Consider the following 15,595-nt stretch of genomic DNA (forward strand, 5'->3'; position numbering starts at 1 on the left):
TTGGTACAGCAGCTCTAAGATTAAAACAGGGGACCGCTTTTCCAGTCTTTCTGTTCTGGCATCTTTGCCTATGGGTGGTTTTTTTTTTTTTTTTTTTTGGTGGGGAAGATTGTCACTGAACTAACATCTGTGCCAATCTTCTTCTATTTTATATGGGACACCACCACAGTGTGGCTTAACTAGTGGTGTGTAGGTGTGCGCCCCAGATCTAGCCGCAAACCCCCGGCTGCTGAAGCAGAGCATGTGGAACTTAACCATGACGCCACTGGGTCAGCCCATCTTTGCCTGTGGTTTCATCTTCATAGTTCCAAGACAGTTCCTCCACCTCAGGCATCTAGTGCACAGTGTCAGCAGAAGCCTGTGCCAGCTGAGTCTGCCTGTAAGCTTTCCTACGTGCTTTTCTGCTTATGTTATATTAGCCAAAGTTGGCTCCTAAGTCTATTACTGATTACACACTCACATATACCCACACACATACCCCAGCCTCTAAATTCTGCAGATTGAGCTTACATTTGACTCAGTGACCATAAATGTGCTCAATAAATAATATGTGTTGAATTAAAAAATTGAACTATCTCATCAAGGTATGATTTCTTATGTGAACAGTAAGTCAAAAGTGAAATACTAATTTCTTGACTTGATAGGACTAAACAGCCTGTCAAGAAAGTTCTATATGTTCCTTTATAGTAAACACCCACAGTGAGGAAAAAACAAAAAGCTACTTACGTGGCTCCCAAGCCATCCTACGAACCACATTGTCCAGGTTGCTTTGCCTCAAACTCGCTGATCTGAAACCCGGGAGATGGAAACCAGGAGTAGTCCTGTACGTGGCCTGTTGGGAGAGCATGATCCACAGTGCCTGTCCTGGGTGGAGCAGCCAAGGGTGCCACGTTAACCTTCCGGGAGAAGAAATGTGTCGTGAGTGTGGGTCTGGCAATTGTTAGGCAGCCATGTCTGCGAGAAATTGGATCAAAAACTCGAGTCACTAAAATAAGGAGCTGAGTTAATTATCCTTACCTATGGTTCCCAAGGCAACAAGGCAACAACCCCCTTAGGATCCTGGGTAATAAGATCCTTCAAACTCACTTGGGAGCTATCAGTTGTCTGTGGCCTGCACCTGCTTCACTGGTTATGATTCATAGGGTTTCTGCCTTCTGGTGAACCAGATAAAAACACCCCACAAATGCATATTAGTTCTTACTTGTATGTTTTCAGGTCCCACTGATAGACACTAAACACCACCCAATCAAGGACCTTCCATTACAGATGTATGCAACGTGTGTGGAAGGATGCGATGTTGAGGAATTCGTTCCTGCCCAGATCCAGATTCTTTTTTTTTTAAAGATTGGCACCTGAGCTAACATCTGTTGCCAATCTTCTTTTTCCTTTTTTTTTTTTTCCCTTCTTCTCCCCAAAGCCCCCCAGGACATAGTTGTATATTCTACTTGTAGGTCCTTCTGGTTGTGCCAAGATTCTTTTTTTTTTTTTGAGGAAGATTATCCCTGAGCTAACGACTGCCAGTCCTCCTCTTTTTGCTGAGGAAGACTGGCCCTGAGCTATGCCCATCTTCCTCTACTTTATATGTGGGACGCCTACTGCATTGCTTTTGCCAAGCAGTGCCATGTCCGCACCCGGGATCCGAACCGGCGATTCCCGGGCGGCCAAGAATTGGAACATGTGAACTCAACTGCTGCGCCACCGGCCGGCCCGGCCAACATTCTTGATTTATGGCATTGTGGCCACTCAGGAGATTGGTTCAAGCAATTGCTTTTTGGAATTACTCACAAGAAGGCTACATAGGTCCATAAACCCTTAGCTGCAATTCTGAAATTTCAGAGTTTTGTCTCTGAAACCAAAAGTTTGGTGCTTAAACTAATTTGGCAGCAAAATCTAAACTAGTATTCCCACTTCTACTTTCTCTCCTCGAATCCGATCCATCCTAAACACTGACCCTAGAGTTATCAGGTTATCTTTTTACAACAGAGATGTGGTCTTAGTATTCCCATACCCTGAACTGATGATGTGGGTCTATTTATGATCTTTATTTATTCTATGTCCTATTAATAATCATGCGTTTCACTGGGGATATATCCATGGATTTAATGACGGGGTGCCACTCCAGACTCGGCTGGAAGTATTATATAATGCCATATAGGATATACACCAGATTTCTGAAGAACTCTGAATTCCAACACAGATGGCCCAAGGGTTTCAGGTAAAGGATAGTGAACCTGTAAAATTAAACCTCAGGGAGATGAGCAGTTATTGATGAGTTATTCAGCATGTCAAATTGCACTTGTAGCACCTTATGAGCTGTAGAGCCTCTGCTTTCCCTGACCGAACATACACTATACCCACCCCTAATTATTGCATGCTGTATCAGCCCGGTAGAAAAGTTTGCAAACTCATCAGACACACCCCAAAATTCTTACACTACAAATTTGCACTGGCTCTGCCTATATTTACAAGGGCTGCCCCTCCTTACAGGCAACACTACTGTAGTTCCTCTTACTGCTTTTCATATCAATAAGAACAGAGCTATCAACCTAGGGCAAATCTACTCAAGTTTCTCTGCAAGTTTCCAAAGAAAGCAAACTAGAACAGCAACTGAAAGAAGAACATGTTCAGTTTCTTTGTGTGTCCCTTCATTTCCTTTTCACGCCTGTGGGGTTGGGTTTGGTTTTGTGACTTCAGTATATTATTACTGAAACCGGCAAACAGTTAGCCATTGATGATTAAGTAGTAGGAACTAAAGTTTTGTTTTCCTTTTTGCAATTACTGATTATAGCCTTTAGCTATTTACCTGCCCATTGCTGACTGTGCTGTTTAGGCAATATGCTATCTGACTCCCACTAGGTTCCTATAGGTAACATCTCCCTGGATCCTGGGTCACCATGGTAATGGGTGTTTAAGCTGTTTTTCAGGAATTAGAACTCCTTATCCACTTCAGTCCGGTTGAGACCACCAGCTCATCAACTGGGCCCTGCACAGATGTCTGATAAGTGACCTTTTGACATCAACAGGCTAAAAACTCCACCCTCAGATCATCCTAATGCCACCATTTTGTGAACATGGGTCCTATGAAGAGGCATGGAGGCTGACTATGCTTGCGCAGATCATCAATTACCTCACCTCTCTTCACCTCCAATCACCCCTCTCCACATTTCAGACCACCTTGCCCCCCATCCCATAAATATCCCTGAGTCCCTATTTTCAGGGAAGCCGATTTGAGACTCATTCTCTCGCTTCCTCACTTGGCTGCCTTGTGATTAAACCCTCTCTCTGCTCATCAGACATTGTCGTGGTGTTGGACTTTCCTGGCAACCGGCAAAAACGAATCTGGGTTCAGTAACATTACCACAGCAAGTGAATCTTTCAAATATCCAGGTAAGTCAGAAATCATGATTTGGATCTTTCAATGAACAGGAATCAGGTACAGAATTCAGAACACATGAAGATTTCATGGATGACAAAATTATTAGGTTGGATGAGTGGATTAAGGTCTAAAGGTATTTCTGCTGACCAAGGAGAGGCGATATAGGCACTTCCTTGTTGTCCGCAGAAAAATGGAATGTACTCAGTAATGTATGACTAATTGCTCCTGTCGCAGGCAAACGTGTACCAACAGGCTAAAGGACATTCCAAAGTAAACTCATGACTCCTTGCTCCTATCTGATGGAAGAAAGTCATAACTCAAAAAGGAAACTCAGTAGACTTCTCAGCCTCATAAACTGGCGTCCACAAACTCCACGTGCTCTTTGATGCGGGATCCTGGGACAGATATAAAAATCCTCTCCATGACTAAAGATCTTGTGCTTAGCCCTGAATTGTCTGTCTCTCTGTGGATCTGGGGTGGCCTCTCCACTAACTGAGTTACTTCCTGGAGAAAAGTGACTGCCAAGTCTGTTCTCCTTTGTGCTTTGGGGGGGGCGTGGGGGGGCTTCGGCTACACCAGCCCTTATTGTATCAACTCTCACCTGGGCTATTGAAATATTCTTATTGTTTCCAGGGCCTGGGACATGCTTCCTTAAGCTCAAAGCCTGTTCTCACTCTTTATTCTGGCTTCTGCTTAGAGGCTCCTGTGTTGGAGAAGACTTCAGCTATTCCATCAAAAAGAGCTCTACCCAGAAAAGTTCTGGAGATGCATGGTGGTGATGGTTGTACAGCAATGTGAATGTACGTAATGCCACTGAACTGTACAATTAAAAGTGGTTAAGTGGTAAATTTTATATTATGCACATTTTACCACAATTAAAAAAAAAAAGAAAGAAGAGCCCCTCCCAGCACTCTCCATCCCTCTTTTTTTTGTTTTTTGTTTTTTTGAGGAAGATCAGCCCTGAGCTAACATCTGCTGCCAATCCTCCTCTTTTTTTGCTGAGGAAGACTGGCCCTGAGTTAACATCCGTGCCCATCTTCCTCTACTTTATATGTGGGATGCCTACCATAGCATGGCTTGCCAAGCAGTGCATATGTCCACACCCGGGATCTGAACTGGCAAACCCTGGGCCGCTGAAGGGGAACGTGTGCACTTAACAACTGTGCCACCGGGCAGCCCCCTGGCCTGCTTTGTTTTTCTTAGCAATTATCAATACCCAGCACTGTCGATTCACGTGTGTATTGTCTGTATTCCCCCAGATGAAACGGAGCTCCAGGAGAGCAGGGGCCTCATCTGTTCTCTTCACTCCTATATTTGCGATGCCCAGAACAGGGCCTGGCACATTGTCAATACCCTGAAGATTTTCTGGAGCAATGAATGAAAATGAGCAAGCAAACTGGGTCCAAAACTAGCACTCCCACTTCTAGTTTCGCCGCCTCTAATCCAGTCCGTCCTGAACACCGACCCTAGAGTTATCGGGGTTATCTTTGTGAAACATAGATCTGATCTTATTATTTCCATACTCCCCAGTCCTCCATGTTTAGAAGAAAAACAAATCTATTTTTAAAAAGAGAAGAAGAAATAGTAAGTGCTAACCACAGAATGTTACATAGATCAATTCTGAGGAATAACTTCCTGATTCCACTGCATGCCAAAGTCTCACGTAAGACTTAAGAAAGATGTTAGGTCCTGAGCAAACCAACACCATGAACAACAACAAAAAACTCCCTGAGCTAGCTGTGGCTTTTTTACTAACGGCGGTAGAAGGTCCAAATGTAATAGATGGCATGACATCTTAATTTCTGACGGTAACAGTTCCAGTACGATAATTAAGGTGGCCATGGAATTTATAAGCATGTCCCCTCCTTCCTCCAAATCACTGCATGGAGCAGGGTCACAGGAGCATAATCCAGCTCCTTGCCTACAGATTCATGGCCTCGAGAATCGAGGCCCTCCCCCCACTACCCCCGACTCTCCGCCAACAGCAGACTTTTCTGCTCACTTTATCACTTTGTCCACTTTATTCCTTCCTCACATCTCCTCAAATCTCTCCCCTATCCAGAATGCGCCCCCTTCCTCTTCCAGCTGACCCCTTTCATGGACTGCCTTTACCCTCCTCTCTTCTCCACTTGCCACAATTGTACTCATCCTTCAAGGCCTTCTCCTCCAGTCTTCCTAGATCAAATGCAAGTGTTAATTTCCTTGCGTTCATATGGTATTTTATTTCAAGCCTCTCTTAGAACACTATTTTGGGTTTGGGATCAAAGATTTGTGTGCTTCTATCTCTCCTTCCAACCAGACTGTAAGCTTTGAGGGGAGCGTGGTGGTGGACACAACAGGTGCTCAAAGCAAGTTTGTCGGAGTTGACTTCTTGTCACATGTGCCTCCAGGGCATTATACTCCACATCTGACCCTCTGTCAAGGCTATTGTTTCTCAGCTTTAGATGGGGGTGTTAGTGGCTGTGCCATGCCAGAACAGGATGGGGCCACATGTGACTTCATGGCCACTGCCCACGGGCAGAGAGAAGAGACAGCCCTGTCTGGTCCACCTGATTGAGCCCCGAGGTCTACAGGGCAGGGAATCAGCAGGGCAGATGTTTACTGTGTGTCATCACAGGAAAGACGGCTTCTGATGAGCGGACTTGAAACCGGGGAAGGCAGAGCTTTGTCCGTGTTTGGCTTTCAGTCAGTGTGGAGGGAGAAATCAGTGTTGGCCCACAGGAAACCCCACTGACTGGTCCACTTCACCACGGACGTCTGTCTTCCATGGGCGAGTCCTCCCAAGGCCAGTGGAAGCCTAGATGGAGAGAACGTGGAGACTTGTTGTGCAAGCTGCCATTTCTCGTGTGCAAAACTTGGCTGATTTCTGGCTCATGAAGGAGCAACCAAGAGAACATTTTTTAAAAAATTTGTTTAAGTTACTTGAGAATTATCACAGCGAAAAACAAAAACCAAACAAAACCCAACAACTGTCCCAAACAAGTAGGCTTCTATTGCTTTAATGACAGCTTCACTCCTTCCTTCTTCCCTAAATCTTACAGGGATGTCCTACTCCTCTTTCTCTTCCCCAAAACTCCCAACAGAACCACACCAAACCTGAGCAGGAAGAAATGCAGGAAACAGCAGGCATGGGGATAAATCAATGATCAGGAGGCCTGACTGTTTTGTCCCAGTTTTGCCTCTGACTACTTGCTTGATCTCAGTTAACCTCTCTGGGCCTCGATTTTCTTGTCTATAAGATGAAGGAGTTGGACTACAGCAGAGCAAACCCCCAGTTCTGATAGATGTCATCGTGCTCCCAACCAGGGGTCTGAATCCGGGTGTCTGGGATTCAGGGCTAGACAGGCTTCTGTGCTGCAGGACTTCAGCATGTGTGCACTGCGACTTTTCAAGTGGGAGAGAGGAAGCTGCTCGTCCCAGATTTCCTTGCCCACAGAATTCTTTTATTCCTGCAGAACCCATGGACTCACTTGGGAAGGTGCTGGAGTGGACAATCTCTCTGCTTACTTTCAGAGCTTATTTTCCCCTTTCCATGCCTGTCCTCATTGCAGCTACTCTGGCTGTGGCCCACTTTGTGTCCCATCGTGTCCCATCATGTCCCATTGGCTCAGCTCCCACGGATCATCTTCCTAGTGCAAATGGAATAACCTGATTCTCTTCATTTCTCTGAAACTCTGGATCTGTCATTAGTTGTCAAAATATAAAAGTGATATGACTATTTGGAAAAAAGCAAGAAATACAGGAAAGGACGAGTAAAGAAAATGAAAATTTACCCCAATTCTCACCACACAGAAATAGTTCTAACAAAGCGTTTTTTAATTAAGATGATTCTATAACTGGTGAAATCTTATTCATTCATTTACTGCTTCAATTACGAACGTATGTAGCAAAATATTTAAAACAGATTTAAGTTTTAGAACTCCTATATTTCTAACACATTGACTCAAGGCCTAGTGATTAGGGAGGCCAGCTCGGTGGTGCAGTGGTTAAGTTCGCACATTCCTCTTTGGCAGCCTGGGGTTCGCTGGTTCAGATCCCGGGTGTGGACCTACACACTGCTTGTCAAGCCATGCTGTGGTAGGGGTCCCACATATAAAGTAGAGGAAGATGGGCACGGATATTAGCTCAGGGCCAGTCTTCCTCAGCAAAAAGAGGAGGATTGGCAGTAGATGTTAGCTCAGGGATAATCTTCTTCTTCTTCAAAAAAGGACCTAGTAATTAGGGTTGTTGTGATACTGGTGGAAGGGGTTGTTATGGGTTGAATTGTGTCCCCATCCCCAAAAAGATATGTTGAAGTCCTAACCCCTAGTACCTCAGAATGTGAACTTATTTGGAAATGGGATCATTGCAGAGGTTAAATTAATTAAATCGATTAATTCTTTAAATTAAATTAATTTAGTTAGTAACTAAATTAAGTCAACTTAGTAACTTAGTTAAATTAAGATGAGGTCATACTGGAGTAGTAGGGTGGGCACCTAATCCAATGACTGATGTCCTTATAAGAAGACCATGTGAAGACCATGTGAAAGCCATGTGAAGGCACAGAGACAAAGAGGGAAGAATGCCCTGGTGACAATGGAGGTAGAGATTGGAGCTATGCATCTGCAAGCCAAGGAATGACACCAGGAGCCGGGAGAAAGCCGTGGAACAGATTCTCCTGTAGAACCGTCAAGACCATGGACTTGCCCACACCTTGATTGTGGGTTTCTGGCCTCCAGAACTGTGAGATGATAAATTTCTGTGTTTTAAGCCTGCCAGTATGTGGCACTTTGTTGTGGAAGCTCTAGGAAACTAACACAGGGCAGGTGGTAAATTGAGAGATGACATGAACAACAACCTAGCCATGTTAGCACCCCTCTAACAGGCCAAGAACACCCAGGCAGTGGTGTGCTGCAGGCTGTTCCCCACAAGGCTTGCACCATGTGCACTCCATGGTCACCGATGTTATGTTGGCAGCTTGAAACCGGCCATTCGGGTGACCAACCACCCTATTTCCTGGGAAATGAGGGGTGTCCTGTAATTCAGGACTTTAAGGCTAAAACTGGGAAAGTTCCAGGTAAACTGGAACAAATTGGTTGCCCTATCATCCTTGGGAGAAGTGTTTATACCATGGAATTGGCAAAGCCTACAAATCAGGGCATTGCCCCTTCGGATAACTGCTTGTTAAGTATTTCCCGGCACACCACTCTGCCCAGGTTTGGCTCCCCAGGACCACTACATTTTATTTGCACAGGGAACCCAGCTTAGGTTCCCTAAAGTCATTCCTACAGCTCTTCATCAAATTTAGGGGATTGCACAGCAGATACTGGCAGGGATAAGGACCTGGGAAGTGTCGACAAAATCCATAACCAATCTATAAATGAAAATTTGGGAGAGTTTATTCTGAGCTAAAATGTGAGGACCATGGCCCCGGAGAGTCCTTCCACAAAGGAACGGAGCACTCCAAAGAAGCACGGGTATACAGGGTGGTTATATACCCTCAAAGAGGATGTTTCACATATGATTGAAATGTCCCTCTTATAATAGTCACAAGATTGCCCTGTCGACACAGCCTTTGATGGACACAGCAGGTGGCAGGTCTGCTACCTCAGCAGGCGCAGCAGGAAGCAAGTCTGTTGTCTAGAGCTGGGTGGTCACAGATGAGCACAGCAATCAGTTCCCAGCCTAAGGAAAGATGCTTAATCTTTAAGGAAATGCCAACGTTGGAAGGAGGAGGGAAGTTGCACCTTTATCTCAAGGGCCTTTGTTCTTGCCACAGGGAATATCTAAAGCAGATATACAATGCATACTCAACAGCCACGGTCAGGCCCTTTTGGAAAGACAAGGTCAGGCCGAATTAGGTTTATACCAAATGGCTTCCTCATATACTGCAATATATCCTATTGCTTGCCATTTCTATTTGTCATAAGTTATCCTTTCAATTAGAAAAGGCAAGCCTTTGCTAGACAAACAGTAGAGTAACAACCCAGCATTATGAAGCACATTGACAAAACACTTGAGAATTTAAGGTGAGGAGATGCGCCCTCCCCGAATTCTATGCTCTCTCCCAAATCAGTGGTTTAATTTTGTTTTATTTATTTATTGCACTACCAAAATCAAAATTGTTCCCAAATGGTTACATAGAATTATATAATAATCGATAGATATGTAATTGAACCTTAGAGTTGAACACAGGTTATCCTATGCTAGATGTGAGAATTTTTTTTTTTAAGGAAGAGTAGCCCTGAGCTAACATCTGCTGCCAATCTTCCTCTTTTTGCTGAGGAAGACTGGCCCTGAGCTAACATCCATGCCCATCTTCCTCCACTTTATATGTGGGACGCCTACCACAGCATGGCTTGCCAAGTGGTGCCACATCCACACCTGGGTTCCAAACCAGCAAACTCTGGGCTGCGGAAGCACAATGTGCGAACTTAACCGCTGTGCCACCAGGCTGGCCCTAGATGTGACAATTTTTAAAGTCTTAACATTTATGTCTAAGAACTACATAACAGAGTTACAGATGTTTACACACCTAAATTTTAAGCCTTACAGTAAATTGTATTTGTCGCGATAATTATTGAACACTAACCCAGCGCTTAGCTCGCCATAGTTGCGGCATGAATAAAATAGCTTCTAGGTTTTGCCCTGGCAGGAACTGCAGTTTTCTCTTCCACTAGAGAAGCTGTAGCGAAATGCAAGAGGGTGAGTGAGCCTCCACTAGGTCCAGCACCAGGCTGAAGGCGTCCCCCTCCCACCCGGGCACGCAGCCATGAAAACGCAGCAACAGCACCTCCCTCCCTTCCTGACTCTGCGCCCCAGTTCGCTCCGCACTGTCCCAGTTCCTCCCACTACCCATTGCTCAGGGCCAAAGGATCTATTTGAAAAGCACAACCACCAGGTAAAATGATCCCCAGGGAATATTGTACAGTAGAAAACAAACCTAAAACACAAACCCAAGATGCCCAGCAGTTGTACAGTGTACTACAGCCTTTTATAGTTCAAAAAGGCATCTTGGTAGGCTTGGATAAGTACAGGGCGGGTCTCTGTATGCCCAGAGTACACGCCCTTTTCACCATGCATTTTCTTCTCTTACTTTTCCAATTCTTCCAGACCATGACTCCTTGAGGGGAGGGAATGCCTTTGTTCACTGTTGCAACCTAGCGCATGGCTTGGATCCAACAGGCAATCAGTAAAAGTCAGTTGAATAAATCATTAAATAAAGGCAAAAGCACTGCCTTTAACAGTTTCCTTGTCTCAGTTAAACTTACTAAGCCAATTTTTTAACATAAACACAGATCCATCAAAGGTGTATGTCACTTCCAACCTTTAAAATTTTGTTTTTAATCAGAAAGAGCTAGAGGCAAAAAGAAAATCATGAAATTAAACACACGTGTACACACATACACACAACGAACATCTAATTAGACCAAACAAAACCAATTTACAAGCCCTGGCTCATCATTTCAATAGCTTTGTGCCCTGATCCTATAATTTACGTCTGCTAAACACTGTTATTTTCCTTCTCTGGGCATTAAGCAACTCAGGAAAGGGTTCCAGAAAAATTTCAACACACTGACACTCATGATTACTAACATCGTTAATACTGTTTATTTTTTTAATGGCCCGTCTTCTAAATGCTTGTATCTGATCTTAGAGAAGAATGTATTTATAGGTTTGCAGCCAAATGCAGCCCTGAGTGCTTTCCACTGGGACTCTCTCGCCTTCCCACAGCCCCTGGGAATCTCCCCTCCTTTTCAAGCTGCCTGCGGGATTCCTTTTCTCTCGGGTCTCCTTGTCACTGACACACCCCTAGAGCTGGCAATGGAAGTGTGCGCCTGCCTGGCCTCCCACCTCTCCACTCTCTCTGGTCCCAGTGCCAGTCTCTGGGGACGAAAGGAGGGGATAAGGGATGAGGCAGGGGATATTAATATTGCCTAGTTCCAACTCCCTCGCTCCCCTCCCTGCCAGGTCCACTTCCTTCCACCAGACGCGGCTATGGGCTCCAGGAAGTCATTGCCCTTATCAGGCCCCTTGCTGAGCAGGAAGAAAGGAAAGGTCTGGATTCTCCTTCTTTTCGGAATCCACTGTATTCTTTGGTTTTCTGAATAACCCCTCTTATTATCTCTAAGGCCCTTGATTTCCCGACTTTAGTTTACATGAGAACCCCCCTGGGGAGTTAGTCAAAGATGCAGATTTCTCCTTTGCCCTAGAGTTTGTCCAGGTGTTTGCATGGTGAACGAACTTTCCTTGGGAGTCTGATGATTTTTTCTCTTTATACAGCTTGCACTTTTAACCTTGAGCATAGGGTGGTCCCTGCAAAACTCTTAACCATTGGTGAAAAATCCTGAGTCACATAGCAGTAGCTCACCGCAAAGTTGAGGACAAGGTCAGCTGTGAAGGATGGGGCTGAGCTTCATTTATGCTCCTGTGAACATCTGGAAAGGCATTTATTGTGATGTTTTTATGGCGTCCTGCAATCTTTTTAACTTTCCCCTTGTTAGTTCTTTTCTAAAACTCCTGGAAGACCTCACTCCCTAGGGCTGATCTTGCTTTTCAGACCTGGAGTCCATACAGCAGGCAGCCCTCACTGGAAGCAGTGTCAGGGTACATAGTGGGGTAGAGCAGGGTACATAGCTGCCCAGAGCAGGGGGCAGCATTCATTTTCCTGGTTCTTCCTCCCTCCTCCCAGGGTTGGGCACACACCTGGTTAGGATGAAGGAGTCAGGTCCTTGGAAATGTCCCATAATCTTGAGGATAGTGCACCCTGAGGGCAGATGGATGAGAGGGCTCTTGGCTCTCCCCTCCTCCATCCCCTGCTCCGTACAGACGGGTCTACCAGCTTTGGAAGGAGCAGTACCCTGCCGGTGACTCACAAAATTAGAGGAAAGGACAAAAGGGCCCTTAAAAGGGGAAGAAAAAGTAGGAAGCCCACATGGAGAGAGAGTCCTCAATGACAGCTAGGGGATGCTGTGAGGGGAACTTGAGGATTCAAGGCTCACATCAATTCTAGAAATTCAGAAAACCAGAGTGGATTGTGGGGTTGATGTGGGCTCAGCCAGCCAAGGAGTTGAAAGAAAGATTTCTTGGACTCTCAAGGTCTGGCAGTAGTGCTCTTTTATTCAGAGGATAACATGGAGTAGCATGGAGACAGGACCCATGGGCAGTGAAGAGCTGCAATGTGTTGACGGTTAGAGCTAAATTTATAAGGCATAGGTATATGAGTTATTTCTTTACAAGACAAAGGAAAGATCATGAAAAAAAACCCTTAAGATCGTATCAGTGCAGGTGGGGTCTGGTTATCGGGTGGTCTTATAACTTTGGGTACGAATCAGGTCAGATCAGGTAGGATGTGCTATGCTTCCCGGAGGATGATACAGATCAGCATGTAGGGCAGGGCGCCCTGGGCTTTTCTCCCTGGGGCAGCCTTGATCCTAGTAGGATAGAATAGTACAGTGGATCCCAAACTTTAAGAAAAAATCTCAGGACTCCTTACACTCAAAGCTACAGAGGCCAAACACAGGATTTTCAGAGCACTGAAACTCCTTTGTATGATACTGTCGTAGGGAAGAGAAGACTTTCCCTCTGCTCTCCTAGGTTCCATAGCTGGATCTATGAAGTAAACTGACAACAAACAGATGAACAGGAGAAAAGGTATACAAATTTGTTAATTTTTTTAAATTAATTTTTAATATCTTGTGCATAAGGGCATCACAGGAAAAAAGTGAATACCCCCCAAAATGATGAGATTTGAGAATTTCTATAACATCTTCACTGGGGAAGAAGATGAGGGTTATAGGCCACTTAGAGGAGAATAAGTAATTTTTAGAAAAGATGAATGGGCCCTTAGAAGACTAGATGGGAGATAAGATAGTTTGTGACAAAGTTTGTCTGGGGTTGACTTCTAGTCTCGCCTGGGATAAAAGTCAATCCTCCCTAGTTGATGAAGCTCCCAGGGAGGGGATTTGTGACAAGTGAGTTTCTTTTGCCTCCAAAGGAGGCAGATAAGGAGGGTTCAGAAAAGGCTCTCCCTGCATTTGCTGTTTTTCAAGTGCCTTCAGAATAGACAATATGCCAAAGTGGAATATTTTGAGTTGTCATGTCTTCAACTCCTTCACTGTAATAATAGGTACATGTCATTATACATTTGTCTAAAACCATTGGATGTACAACTGTTGACACAAGTAATCCATAAACAATCTATAAATCAAAATTGGGCTGAGTTTCTTATGAGCCAACCCTGAGGACCATATAGCCCGGGAGAGTCCTTTCACAAAGGAAGGGAGCACTCCAAAGGTGTGGGGCGTACAGAGTGGTTATATACCATCAAAGAGCATGCATCACATATGACAGGAATACTCCTTTTACAATAGTCACAAGATTGCTTTCCCAGCACAGCAATTCGGTGAACACAGCAGGTTGGTGGTCACAAGGTAGGTGGTCACAAGGTGAGCACAGCAGGTCAGCAACTAATCCTTAGAGGATGAGGTGCCTATCCTTAAAGAAATGCTGATGAGGGGGAAGTTACATCCTTATCTTTAAGAGTGTTGTTCTTGTCTTTGGGACATAGTAAACATTTAAAGCAGTTATACAATGCATGCTCAATAGGCCACAGCATGAACTTTTGGAAAAACAAGGTCAGGCCAAACTAGTTTTAACCTAAATGGCTTCCTCATATACTCTAATATATCCTATTGCTTGTCATTTATTTACTACAATCAAGAGTGAACTCTAATGTAGGCTATGGACTTTGGGTGAGAGTGATGCGTCAGCGTAGGTTCATCAGCTGTAACAAACGTGCCACTTTGGTTGGGGATGTTGGTGGTGGGGACACTGTGCATGCGTGCGGGCAGGGTGTATGGGAAATCTCCATGCCTTCTCTCAATTTGCTGTGAACCTAAAACTGCTCTGAAAAATAAAGTCTATTAAAAAAAGTTATAAAGGGCTGCAAAGAGCTTTTGTTTGTCCATTTTTACCATATTTAAAATTAAATCTGAAAAATTTCAAGATATTTATTAGTTCATTAATTTAGAAATAACAATAATGAACCCATTACCTGTTAATATTAATGACATAATTTATGATAAATAACTATATTTTCAAAACAAAAAAGACAGCATTTAGTGAGAAGAATGACATTATAGTTTTGTAAATCTGTAATGTTCGGCTTAATAGTGAAGGGTACCAGAACATGCCACTCCAAAATATGTCTCTTTGGCATGTGGATCATATTGAGCTAAAGGCCACTGAGAACCACCAGACTCAGGAAAAACTCTAAAAACAGGGCATGGGGGCCACCCGGTGGTGCAGCGGTTAAGTTTGCCCATGCCGCATCGGCAGCCCGGGATTCGCTGGTTCGGATCCCAGGTGCTGGCCTACGCACTGCTTGTCAAGCCATGCTGTGGTAGGCGTCCCACATATAAAGTAGAGGAAGATGGGCACAGATGTTAGCTCAGGGCCAATCTTCCTCAAAGTAAAATAAAATAAAATAAAATAATAAAAATAAAAACAGGGCGTGTTCTCCTTTTGTACAGGACATTTGCATTTATCAAGGAAATTTCCAGTTGTAGAGACCTTTCCTTCCTCCTTAGCAGATAGATACTTACCAGATAGAACTCTTGACAACTCTCAACAATGGAGAGGGCAGCACCTTAAATGTGCATACAAACTTCACTAAACAACCCTTGTTTACTATACTTCTCCTGGTCACCTTCCCATAACTTGCCTCCCTGCCCACAAGCACAAAACCCGTTTTCCTTTGTTTAGCCTAAGATGGTATACAAGCTCATGCCCAACCACCTCTTTGGGTTGCTCACCACCAGGTGCTCCATGTGTCTATGCAAGATGCTCATGTCAATAAACTCCTGTTTGTTCTTCCCTCGTTGATCTGTCCTTTGCCAGTCTAATTCACAGCGCCCCAACGGGACAATCTAAGATGGGTAGAAGAAAGAGAATTTTTTTCCCTCCCCTGCACCCTCCATTGATAGCCCCCTACCACCACCACAAATCATCCTTCCATAAAATTGATTTTCTTGTTACCAGTTTTGGAGCTGGGTTTATTTTGAATTTATTTGGACTAGACTGGTAGACACATCATTACAACACATTCCCTTGATATTTGTGGAACTCTTAATGTGTGCAAGGAACTGTGCTAGATATTGGGGCTCCCACAGTAGATGGGGAAGACATGGTTCTGTCCTCCGGAGCAGGTAGTCCAGCTGAGGTGACAAACGGTAGACC

This window comes from Equus asinus, chromosome 23, assembly GCF_041296235.1.
Source record: "Equus asinus isolate D_3611 breed Donkey chromosome 23, EquAss-T2T_v2, whole genome shotgun sequence".
NCBI classification, from domain to species: Eukaryota; Metazoa; Chordata; class Mammalia; order Perissodactyla; family Equidae; genus Equus; species Equus asinus.